Source organism: Equus quagga, chromosome 12 (assembly GCF_021613505.1).
Source record: "Equus quagga isolate Etosha38 chromosome 12, UCLA_HA_Equagga_1.0, whole genome shotgun sequence".
Taxonomy (NCBI): Eukaryota; Metazoa; Chordata; class Mammalia; order Perissodactyla; family Equidae; genus Equus; species Equus quagga.
The window spans coordinates 36,940,016-36,950,964 of record NC_060278.1 but is presented as its reverse complement, the minus strand read 5'-3'; the positions used below and the strand labels follow the sequence as shown (position 1 = coordinate 36,950,964).

Here is a 10,949-nt window from a genome sequence, read left to right as displayed (position 1 = left end):
TGATTCCTCACCATCATTTTCATTCATTATTTTTTAAATGGACGACCATATATTAATAATTATCTAAACTGGGACACTTCTGAAAGGGAGATCTATTAATAATTATGCTGGGACAACAAGTGCAGGCTGGGACTGCCCTATGTAAACCGGGACATGTGGTCACCCTACTTATGATGTACGTGAGTTGAACGAAGACACATGAAGCAGAGGCCAAGCTGACCCCAGGTGATGTAAAACATGCACAAAAAAAATAACTTTCATTGTAGTATGCCACTGAGGTTCGGGGTTGTTTGTTATCAGAACATAACCTAGCAAAAATTGACAAATACAACCCATTATAGCTGTGTAACTTCTTTGTTACCACTTCTGTGAAATGGGGGTAACATAACAGTACCACATCATTAGGCGGTTGTGAGAATTAAATGAGCTAATATATGTAAAGCACTTAGTGCCTGGCACAGAGTGAACACTCTGCAAATGTTAGCTATTGTTACTAATTATAATAATAACATAGGAGAATAAAAGGACACTCTTAGAATAGAATAAAGTCAAATTTCAAGCAGAACATATTATTACTCAGGGGTGGCAGGAAAGAATCATCCCTTGCTTCCACTACACAAGTTGTTCACCCTTTCAGAGGTCCAGAGACCCTGCCCCCTTTCTCTCAATCTGTTAGCCCCTCCTACCTGTATCCATCCTATAGGCTAGACTTGGACACCACGGACCATCATTACAGCTGCTTTCTTGTGGATTCCTCAACTCCCTTAACCTTTGTTCCTTCCATCTCACCGGATGACAAAGCCTTAACACCGAATCAAGACAACAACCCACCATTTTTGCTCCTGAGCCTAGGTTACTGAAGAAAATCCTCCAGGATTTCTTGAAAATCCTTACATAGGCTCTTCCTGACCTTTCTCCCATGTCCCAGAAGCATTTCCAAATTTTACCATGCTCCTCAAGCTCTGTCACCTGCTATCTTCCTCCTCACTCAAAAGGGAAAGAGAGGCCATTAGGTAGGGATGACATAAGCTGGTTCGTTGTTCCACCCCACCCCAAAGCCAACCTCCTTTTTGCTCTAGAACCTGGCCCCTCCTACCTCCTTAGGGCCTTCAACTTCTTCTCTGCTGGCTCTCAGCCCTTCGAATATAAACGTGCTTGCATGGTCCCATCTTCCAAAAGTAACTCCCTCAACCTGCTGTCTCTCTCCATTGCCATAACCAGTCCTCCGTGCTCTACTTTCTCACATCTATCCCTTCCTCAGTGCTCCGAACACTGACCTTGTCACTTCACCAAATCTGTTTCTACAGAGATCATCAATGAACTCTTTGTTGCTAAAACTAATGGAATTTTCTCTGACTTGACCTCACCTCACCTCTCTCTGACATATGACATGGCTGCCTACTGCCTCCTTCTTGTGATTTTCTACTATGGCTTCCAAGATGCTTCTCTCCTGCTTTCCCTCCTCTCAGGCTTCTCCTTCCCAGTCTCTTGTGGGATCCTCTTCTTCTGCTTTTCCTTAAATGCTGATGTTCCCCATGGTTCTGTTGATTCTCTTCTCTTTTCTTTCCAAGGCATAACTACTACTTACATGCTGAGAACACCAAAATCTGTCTCTAGCCAGATCTTCCTCCTATTGAGCCAAATGATTATTGGATGTCTCTCCCTGGGTGTCCCACCAGCTCCTCAATTCCAACATGTCCACAGCCAAACTCATCGTTTTCCCTACCCACCCCTACTTGCTTCTTGGACTTTCTTATCTGAATGAATGGCACTATAATTCATCCATTGTTCAAGCCAGAAACCTGGGACCCATGCTTGACTTTTCCCAATTCATCTTCTCCCACCAACCAAATGGCCTACCACCTGGTCTCCCTCCTTCTAGTCTTGACTCTTCCAGTCTATTTTCTGTGCTATTTACAAATGACCTTTCCTTCTCTATGAGCTTCAGAAGCCCAAACCCTAACATTAAAACCTGAACTGTACACCTAGCCCAACATCCTTAACAACACGGCTCCTATCTGCCACTCCAATTCCATCTCTCACCATGTCCCCCAAATCTCCTAAACACCAAACATCTTGAACTACTCTAAATTCCTGGATTGCTCCATGTTTCATGACACCTCTGGGCTTTTTGTATTTACTGCTCCCCTGCTGAAATACCCTGTGTCCTGCTGCCCACTTAGTAAACCACTCGTCTTTAAGTCAGGCGTCATCTGTTCTGGGAAGCCTTCTCTACTCACTAGAATCTTCATCTCTCAGAAAGCTCCTCCCAGGCTGAGGCAGCTGCCCCTCTTATGCACTTCCATAGTACCCAGATGTGCCCCTGCCTGAACTGCAGCTGCTGACTGATCACAGGTCTCCCTCACTGAACTGTGACCTCGATTAGTTAAGACGGAGTCACCTCGCAACTCCAGTTCCTCGCACATTATCTAATGATACTCAGTACATGTTTCATGAAGGAATGAACAGTGACAGTCTCTTGAGGAACAGCTTCCTCTCTTGGGGGTCAAGACTGCATGCCTAGGAGAAAGACTCACAAGCAACATGAAATGTTTGTATTTATGTACACACATGTAGTGGGGAAGCATCTTTAAATAAAGATCACTGTGTGTGCGTGCACATGTGCGCATGCGTGTATGAAAGAACACCCAGGTGATGGAAGGGTATTCGTTTCCTTTACCTTATTTTCCCCTTTGCTTATAAGTCCCCATGTCTTTTTCCATTGGGATTCCTTGTGCTCAGATAACTATTCGGCACTTTCAACAGCTGTAACTCCTGCATACCATGACATTTCTTGAAATTCTTACTCAGTATTCAGGACAATGTTCCCATGACAGGTATTCTGAAAAGGTAAGAATTCTAAAGACCAGAAGACAATGCCACGTCCTCACATTATCAGTTTCCATTCAGTCTTCTCTTCTCCAGATTCAATCATCTCAACTCCTTTAGCTACTTCATCAAGGTAACATGCTGGGCCAGCACATTCAAATGTTTACAGTATGTTAATATCAAAGGAGATTTGTTACTGGCACTCATAAGGAATTAATTATTAATATTCATTTCAATAACTCTCCTTCAATGTTCAGATTGCTCAAGAGTCTGTTGTTGTTTAAAAAAGAAGCTTTCATCACTTTGCTACTCATTTTCAATCTGTGGTCATTCTGCCCCCTCCCAAGATCTTCATATGTCAAACTTGGGTCATTCTAATCATTCTTCATTTTGTCAGCTTAATTAATTTGCAGGTAATCTGAGTTTTATTATAGAAAATTAACAATAGATAAATAATGTTAAAATGTTTTAAGAATAGTTTCAAAAAAATTAGCAATTTGTCATTCCATGAGGCTAGACAAATAAATTTTAATTTGTTGTTTTAAACAGCTCAAAAAGTTTTAAATCTTTATATGTTAAATAGTTAAAATGTTAAATAGTTTAAATATTTAAAGAGTTTTAAATTATTATGATCATCTTTAAAAAACAAAATATATTGAAATAGCTCACAAAGCATTAGTTATCATATGTAGAAATTATAAAATGTGAAATTAACAAGGACAATTTTTTAAATTATCCTTTCAATTGGAAATTAAGTCTTTAAAGTGGTTAAGTCTCATCTGTCACCATCATTGTTATGTAGTCCTTGTAATGAACTGAATTCGATTCTGGATCAACTGCAGCAGACAACATTCTTCCATTTCCGCCTGAGAAAAAGGCTCACCTGGGAGGGACAAGAAGGGAAATTCATCATTTGTGATCCTCTGTGTTTCCCTTTCCCCTTCCACTAGCCTGCTTAATCGCAGTGGAGCCCCACACGCCCCCACTGTGTTGCCAGTTACTCTCCCTGGGCTGCAGAGCCAGCACGTCCCGACCTTCTGGAGGGTCACAGAGCATGCGCTGCTGTGCCCTGGCAGATCCTGCACTTATTCTACTTGCACATATCGTAGCCCAAGCAACCTACGGAATCGATTATTTCAGCCCAAACGCTAGAAGACAAAGACATCACGAATAAGGTTGTTTATTTATTTAAATTAAAACCATTGAAGTTGTCAAAGAATTAACCTGAGGTCCTAGTTTTATAGGGAGCCTCATCATTACATTTCATAAGGGTATGAAGACAGGATTAAATGGTTGCTATGCAAAATTGCTGAAGAGCAGATCACAGAGACTTGAAACTGTAATGATTACATCTCTGAATATTGCCTAACCAGGTCTGGCCAGCTTAGTGATGCCAGCTGAACCCAGTGACAGATGCCATTCATCAACCGTTTCAAAACAGTCCTCTTTGTTATAGTTTGGCCCAGTGTTCCTGTCAAATGCAACCAAAAGTTGGGCAGAAAATCTGTGGGCTTCAGTCTGATTCAGGTAACAGCTGAGGGCCATCTTGGATACTGGTTTTACCAAGATGAGAAGCAAACTCAGGAAGAATATTGCAAAGACATTGACCACTGAAGTAAATCTTTGTCCTGCTATTAAAAATACAGACACAGGGGGGCCGGCTCCGTGGCCGAGTGGTTAAGTTTGTGTGCTCCGCTGCGGCAGCTCAGGGTTCGGATCCTGGGCGTGGACATGGCACCGCTCGTCAGGCTACGTTGAGGTGGCGTCCCACATCCCACAACTAGAAGGACCTGCAACTAAGATATACAACTGTGTATCAGGGGTTTGGGGAGATAAAGCAGAAAAAAAAAAGATTGGCATCAGTTGTTAGCCCAGGTACCAATCCTTAAAAAAAAAAAAAGATTGGCAACAGTTGTTAGCCCAGGTGCCAATCTAAAAAAAAAAAAAAATACAGACACAGGGGCTGGCCCCGTGGCCGAGTGGTTAAGTTCGCGCGCTCCGCTGCAGGCGGCCCAGTGTTTCGTTGGTTCGTGTCCTGGGCGCGGACATGGCACTGCTCATCAAACCATGCTGAGGCAGCGTCCCACATGCCACAACTAGAAGGACCCACAACGAAGAATATACAACTATGTATTGGGGGGCTTTGGGGAGAAAAAGGAAAAAAATAAAACTGTTAAAAAATATTTTTTAAAAAATACAGAAACATCCAAATCACCATCTTCCCCCTAAAGAGTCTTACCCCAGCAGGTGAGTTATCAAGGACTGATATCCCCCATACGAGCTGAAGTCACTTGCCTCTACAAACAAGACACTCTAAGTTAGAATTCAGTTAATAATACAGAAATCATTCAAGTGGGGATTTTGATGACAATCATGATAGTATTATCAAACTAGGGCAATGTGCCACGTTCTTCTGCAATCATGCTTACATCCTAATAAAAGAAAGACTGCCAAAATACCCAGACAGACAAATTCTGAATCTTTCCTATACCTGATGGTTAAACACTAAATCCTCTGCTGATGAACTCTGACGGGCACCATGGAAGTCCTTCAAAGAACACTGATAACAAACACTGACGAGAACTACTGTGTGCCAGGCACTGATCCAAGTGCTTCACACATGTTAACTAAGGTAACCTCCCAACCACCTTGAGAGGGGTAAGCACTGCCACCCCCACTTACAGCTGAGGACACCAGCACACGAAGAGACAAGGCAGCCTGCCCCAGCCAGGAGTGGAAGAGCTGGATCTGAACGCCAGCATCCAGCTCAAGGTCCACAAACTCAACGACCACACTACTGCTCAGAACAAGGCCTTGCTCACCGTACAATGCAGGAGGTGGTCCCACTGCTTCCTTGGGCAAGGAAGAGACATGCAGTGTTCGATTAAGGACGGGAGGAAAACAGCTTAATGATTAAAGCACAAGCTTGGGAGTCAGACTCCCTGGGTTCCAACGCTAAGGTGTCTCATTAGCTTTAAGATCCTGGGCAAGTCACTAACCCCTCTGTGCCTCAGTTTCCCTGTCTGTAAAATGGAGATTATAATAATACTACCTGTCTCATAGGGTTGTTATGAGGATTAAAGTGTCACTATTTAAACAGCACTTAGAACATTACCTGGCACACTGGGAGCAACATGTGTTTAAAAACATGTTTTGAGATCTTCCCTGTTGCAAAATGCTGTCTGACGCAACACACAGGGCTGGACACACGTGGACTCCATCACGTAGGAACATGACTTCGTGTGGTGTATTATGTCCATCATACGACATCCTGGGCATTTAGAATGCATGGTCTCAAACTGATGAACACTCTGGGGATGGTGTGAAAAGCTGCACAGTCTCTGTATCCACCGCAGCCCATCCCCAATTTCCCTATTTCAGTTAGTAGCATTACCGTCACACCCATCACCCCAGTGAAAGCCTGCTGACTGGACTCAGCTCCCATCCCTGTCCCCTGCTCTCTGTTACTCATCGTGACCCAAGGATCCTGCTGTACACAGTCCTGTTGGATCAAGCTCTTCTCTCATTCCCATTGCCACTGCCAGATCAGGCCCTTATTAGGGGACCTCAAAATGCTGACACAGCCTCTCAACTGGTCTCCCTGGTCTAACCTCTTTCTCACTCATCTAACAAACCTACCAGCACCACACCAACCTTCCCACAATCCCTCTTGCACCAGGTGACTCATCTGCTCAAAACCCTACCATGCTTCTCCACTGCCTGCCGGATGAATTCGGAACTCCTGAGCCCAGGCCTCCACGATCTCGTCCCAGGCCCTCTATCTAGAGTCACTTCCTACTGCTTGCCAGCAAGACCCTCTTGGCCCCACCTTCTCACAGGCTCCCGAAATGGTATGCTCCCTCCTACCTCCTAGTTTTTGTTCACAACGTTTTATCAATCTGCATCTCCCTCTCATTGGCCCTTCCCCACTCTTCATTCATCTACTCATTCATTCCTTAATTCAACAAACATTTGTTGAGACTTACCATGTGTGGGGGTGCTACAATGCCTAAGATTTTACCCCTGCTCTCAACAGCTCATCCACAGAAGTTCCACCTTCTTAACAAACTGATTTTCTCCTTAAGTCTTCCCAGACCATCTTTCCATGCTGGTCTGGCCCACACTGATCTTCCGAAACTCACTTTCTTCTGTTGTCTTATATCTTGAACTGTTTTATAAGTCAGTTTTTTTCCCCCCAATAAGACTATAACATCCTTGAGAAAGGGAGAGTTTCGTACCATTACCTCTCCCTGCACTTAGCACCCCTCGCCTACACACAGTAGGCACACCATACTAATGATATTGAACTATTTTGCACATTTTGACTAAATTCATATTGCCTAATATGATCTAGGATTTACTTCCCTGAAATTAACCCTTAGGACTAAGAAGGTAATGCTCTGAAAGCCCTAACATTTCCATCAAGGTTAATCGTAAGAGAATTTAACAATGTCATAAGAGTTCTTGGGTGGCAGCTGTGACTGTCATGTCATCTTATTCTCATTTCCTGTATTCTCACCCAATGGTGGATCAGTCCAAATGGTCAAACCAGTTGTGCATGGAAATGCAGGGTTAGTCTTCCCTACTCAAAATTACTTGTACTTTGACTCTACCTCAAGTGATGAGCAACTCTGAATCATTCAGGACTCAATCTGTGAACCAGCAAAGTGAACAAAGGAGAGAGAACTCTAACTTTCTGTGGGAGGAGTGGAGGTGACCAGTAAGAGAATGGTTTCAAGAGAACGTCCATCAGGCTCCTGACATTCAGGGAAAACAAAAGTACACATCGGCCTAAGCAGAGAGAATTCCTAAAGGAAATATGTTGGCATATGTAGGTGTGCAGGTATTATGTACGTGTGTGTGTGTGTGTGTGTAGTTCAAGTTCAAAGCAAATACCTATGGTTCCATTAGCATAAAAAACTAAAAATTCTTGCATGAATTCATATTCAGTTGAGGCTGTATTATCTGTAACTTCACCAACTGAAGAGCTCTTTAGAAAGGAATTTTTATACAGTTCAGATCTTCAGTCTAGTAACAGGCATTGACTTACAGTGATTGACAGCTCATGTTTTCCAGGTGGCATACTTTTTATTCTGGAAATATTCTAAGTGAATGGGATGACTTCAGTTTACAGAAGTACCATTACACTTTACAAAATCCTATAAGGCAACATCCATCTCCTCTTAACCTACCCTTTGTCCTCTTACCCCCGACAAAACAGAAACCACCCCAAAACCAAAACAGGAACAGTAAATAAGTTTTTTTTTAACCAGAATGATTGACTTTAAAGTATCCCCAAGAATTTTTGCATAATTGTTGTTAAATTGTTAATCACTTAAGTCACTGTCATAAGTAATAAATTGCTCTCACCTTCTTCAGTCATATCTTGATCAGTTCTTCCTTAGAAAGGACCATGTTTAGCTGGATCTAAGACTTAGATCTAAGACTTAGAAAAGATAGATGTATTTTTTGTTTGATGAAAAAATCCTACATGATGAATTTTTCGTATAAATATAAATATGTATAAAATCAGGAGATTATACACCTCAAAAGATCAAAGAAGAGTATCTTCTGGAATTGGTCTCTACCTAATTATGCAATAAGAGGAGCAAAGGCCACAGTATTCAGCTCAGTCTCCACGTAATAAATGATCACATAAAATGAAACAAAAGCTGCTAACACATCAAGATAATAATATTTCCCTCACTGAAATATTTTTGGATTTCTAGATATGAAAGTTGAAAGCACTCCACACCCACAGGAAGTATGTAGTTTAAAACCACTGGCATATCTGATGTTATTTATTAGCTTTTCTCAGCATTATGGAAATGAATTTTTCTGGGAACAAAATGCCTCCAATAAACCAAATATCTTAAGTTAACGCTACACTTTCTCTAGAAAAATAATTAGGGATGATTCTTATTTATCAGTGGTAATTCCAAACAGAGTAAGAATGTTGTTATTTATGCTTTTCTGTAGCTTATTTTGCCCTTTAATTACACTTTGCTTATTAGATTAGCACTAAAGTGGTTGATATTTCTCAGTGCCTACCAACTGGTAGTTCAGAAGTGTAGTGAGAAGTTAGAGGAAGCTGTCCTAGGATAAATATTGGGTGAGTATAATACACAAAATGAAAAAGCCAAGTGTTTGAAATTAATTTAATTCTACTCATTACTTTACCTTAACAATTGCACTGACTTTCTTACCTTCTTTCCAGCAGTACTTCGGTCATCACTGGGAGAAATTTTTCAATCAAATGTATCCAGTGGGGTCTTCTTCCTCTACCTAAACGTTCAATAAAAAATAGCCACTTAGTCATTCAACAAATGTTTTGAGCAGCTACGCTTTCCAAGCACTGTGCTGAGTGCTGGGGAGGTGACAATGAGCATATGTGGGCAGGGTCCCTGCTCACAGCGTTTATATTCTGTAGTGGACACATATACCGATCAAAAAACAACAAAGCCAAGTGTCTATGATGTCTATGAAAGCATAAAGAAGGAGCGGAGTGTGGGTCTACACAGCAGAGAAGAAAGGAGATTTATCTAGGCCAGGAGATCAGGAAAGGCAGTCATGAGGACATCACGCTGAGCTGATGTATAAAGGATGAAGAGAAGATAATTAGAAAAAGCAGGGGAGAGACTCTCAGGGAGAGGAAATTACAGGCACTAAGACCCTGCGTCATGCAGTGAAGGCCAGGAGGCAGGAACACGTGGAACAGGGAGGAGAATGTCTCCAGATGAGACTGGAGAGAGAGACGGGGACCAGACAATGCAGGGACTTACCGTCCATGAAATTGCCTTTGGTCGATATCCTAACACCAGCGGCAGATCACTGGAGGTCTCATAGATGTGTGTCTGAAAGATCACACTGGCTGTAGAGAGGTGGCTTCTGCAGTGGTCTAAGCACATATGATAAGGGCTTGGGATAGAGTGGTGGCCATGCAGAGAAGTGGATGGTTTCAAGAAACATTTAAGAAGTAAAATCATTAGGACCCAGTGCTGCATCTAGTATGGACAAGGATGAGGAAAAAGAGAGGAGTCCAGGACAACTGCCAGGATTGTGACTTGCACAAATGGGATGGAGTGATGCTTCTCCCTGAGATCAGAGCCACTGGATAAAGGACCAGGTTAGGGGACCGACCATTCTATCAAGGATCAAAGAACATATCAAATCATTGTAATACTTACTAAATACCTGGATGGTCCATGGAACTGTGTTATATCACCACTGATTAAGAGAATACTACACCTGAGAAAGAGAATTTTTGGTTCCTAGCACTATTTGATGAGAATGAGAAAGACTCCTGCCCGTAGGTTCAACTTTGATGGTGTGGCTGAAGAAAATACTATTAATCTTAACTTCATGTCAGGCTATTTACCAGGAGCTGTAAATTTTCCACTCCCTTTCAAAAATCCTATTAAAAGGCTCATAGATCCCAATTCAACAGAGGAGCTTTTAACAGATTTATTCTTTGAGCAAAAAAACAAGAAATCTTAGGTTGCTGCTAAGTGGAGCACACTGTCATCCAAATGACAACTATTTTTTAATGGTTATATGAGATTCTCACCTAGAATGAGTAGAGCCCTTGGACTCCACTATCAGCAGCAAAGTCATCCATCTGATGACAGAATGATGTGTTTCAGAATTTCTGAGCCCATCAATACTTGAACAATTGTCTTCAGCTGCCTCTAGGTCCAAGGCGAGCATTTTGCAAATTAATGTTCATACGGCTCTGGTGTGCTTGGGTAGCACTCTGTAACTCCCAACCCCCAGGAGCCTCTTAAAAACAAAATGTCAATCTCAGGAGACTACCTTTGGAGGGATAATTTCTAAATTAAAGTGTTGAGCTTCTATTCTGATTACTCCAGAAATTTGCTCCAGAAGCTAGAACAAGGGTTTGCGTCTCTTTCTCCCCACCCCCAATAAACCACTATAGAGCAAAGAGTCTCAATCCTGAAAGATCAAAACCCCTCTTTATTTCATGAGCACCCTCATTGATCTACAAACTATTTTTACTTTTCCACAGGGAGTTCAACTCTACAGCACTCTCTCCATCACATGAGAATTCGCAAACACAGAATATGTGCCCCATGATGCTCCCCCGGCTCCTGCACAACTCC

The 10,949-nt window shown here is 42.2% G+C and overlaps 1 long non-coding RNA gene across 1 annotated transcript; it reads right to left on the bottom strand.

Annotated features, from left to right (window-relative positions):
• Positions 1-5,072: 5,072 nt before the first annotated feature.
• Positions 5,073-10,202, bottom strand: LOC124248645 (uncharacterized). The gene is made up of 4 exons (XR_006891108.1): positions 9,612-10,202; positions 9,036-9,114; positions 8,200-8,262; positions 5,073-6,100 (listed from the first exon to the last, which is right to left on the bottom strand). It is a non-coding gene; the product is annotated as an uncharacterized LOC124248645 (long non-coding RNA).
• Positions 10,203-10,949: the final 747 nt, after the last annotated feature.